Raw genomic sequence first — 2,256 nt, 5'->3', positions numbered from 1 at the left:
ACGTGAAGAAGGGAGCAAGTTGCACGTGGGGAAAAAAACGCACCTGAACGCTCACATCCTTTTAATTATGTTTGAAATTATGAACATTGCTCAACATCATGAAAATTAAACCTTGTTTTCAATAAGCAATCCTGAAAAATATTTGGGGGTGATTAACTTTTTTGCCATCTCAATAGGGTGATGGTACCAGTATTGTAAGTGTCTATAAACAAATGAAGAAATTCACACACACAAAACCTTAACACATAAACATTGCTGTCTGAGATGGGGCTCTGAGGGATGACAGATCCATTCCTCAAATACCATTCCCTTTGTAATGCATAGTACTATCTACATCCACCTTTCCTTTACACATGTAGTAACATTGTATGTACTTCCATACTCTTAATTTCATTTTTGTTCAGTTTAATGAAATTTAAAAAACTTCCCACACACATATGGTGATGTCATTCATACTTCCCTATTCCTAATTTTATTTTTGCATAGTTTAATAAAGTTTAACACATGTTACTCCTTTAATGTTTTATCTGCATACATATATTAGAACAAACCTTTTTTTTCAGCATCTTAAGTGTCATACTAGGAAGGACTCTCAAAGGTAAAGGACCTCGATGAGATGATTTATCTTCTATGAATAAATTTAGTCTACAAAATGGAGATTACAAAGCTATCAATAAAATAAAAATTGCAGAAATACTGAAAAAGTTTTCTCATATAAAAATATTTTTATAAATAGGTTTATTTTGAGCTATCCGATCACAATTAAAATACTTGTAAAAAATTTAAAAACAGTATAAACATAATTTCACTTATCATAATTCAAAGGATTGTAAAAGTATCCAACTTTGATTCTGTTGATAAGTTTTGAATTCACAAACATCAAACGCTACTTACGTTAGGGGATATTCACAAGTTTTGTCTTTCATCTCTCTTATCTTACTTAAAGAGCAAGAGACTTTTCGTAAGGCTAACTCTCTAGCTAAAGCTGCTGCCCTTTTATGTTGTCCATTCACTATGGCCTCTTCCAATAACTTGAACAATGATGAAACTTGGGATTTCTGCACCACTGAAGCATCTTTTATTAAAAATTCCAAAATTAACAATAAAATAGTTTTAAAAAATCATATATTTCAAAAATTGTATCAATGTTCAACTACAGTTTAATTTTATTATAATATTACATTTTATTGGATTAAAATTCATTCAATTTGCACAAATATGCACAGAATAAATATAACTATTTCTTTAAATATAAAAAGGACAAGTACATTAAGTTTTGTTTCATACCAAAACATTTCAGTAGTCAATGTTTAAATACAGTATTTAATTGGTTTTGTTTCACAAGTATTTTGCCAAGTTTTTCGTTCCTTCCTTTTTAATCTTGAACTAGTTCCAGCTGTTGCCTTGAGAAAGACACAGATATCTACATACATACATACATATACACACACACACACATATATATATATATATATATATATATATATATATAGTTTACCAACTCCAGATACTTGGCAAGCTCTTTTTATCCCCATTTTTACTGTATATGTTGCATTATCATTCAAATGTTAGTTATTTGTGGAAAGTGTAAATCTTTATTCTTTATCTTTACATACCATCATATTCCATTTTTGTTGTCAGCTCAGGTTCCAATACTGAAGAACTTTCCTTAGGCTTAGCTTTAGTAATATGAGCCATAGTGCTGTTTCCAGCAACTATGGGACTATAGCTTCTTCCTTTTTGACTTGTAAGTGTACTGTGGGTTAAAGAATAATGCTTGCTATTTTTGGCATCTTCTTCTAGATCACTTTTAGCACTAGAGTTACATGACAGGTAGTGTGTCTTGCTGGCAGAATCCTGCTTCCCTACAACTTTGTCTTGGTGAGCTCTACTAGATGACAAAGGTGGTTTGCTTGAAACATTCAGTAATATAGAAGTTCTGGTTCCTGCTAGTGACCTTGATTTATGTAAGGATGATAGTGCTGAAGGATTTGCATTATAAAAATTGTTTTGATCTTTACTAGTTTTTTGAACCTCACAGAAACTATTAATTTCATCACTGTTTACATTTTTCCCTTCAGAAATATTATTACAAGAAAAAAATTGTTCCCCAGAGATATTAAAGCTTTTAGGTACTATTTCATGTCTGTTAGTATCAAAAGGACATAGCACACTGTCTGCAGATGTATTAGAGTCTAATGAATTTTCCATGCAACTTGAAACAGTGAACTTCCAAACTTAGTTGGAAACTGAGAC

At 31.1% G+C, this 2,256-nt stretch overlaps 1 pseudogene; it reads right to left on the bottom strand.

The window, feature by feature from the left end:
* The window catches only part of LOC106457920, a 119,963-nt pseudogene that overhangs the window by 44,783 nt on the left and 72,924 nt on the right, over positions 1–2,256 (bottom strand).

The sequence above is a fragment of the Limulus polyphemus genome, unplaced genomic scaffold (assembly GCF_000517525.1).
Source record: "Limulus polyphemus unplaced genomic scaffold, Limulus_polyphemus-2.1.2 Scaffold392, whole genome shotgun sequence".
NCBI lineage: Eukaryota > Metazoa > Arthropoda > Merostomata > Xiphosura > Limulidae > Limulus > Limulus polyphemus.
The sequence above is the reverse complement of the archived record's forward strand: the minus strand, read 5'-3'. Positions and strand labels throughout refer to the sequence as shown.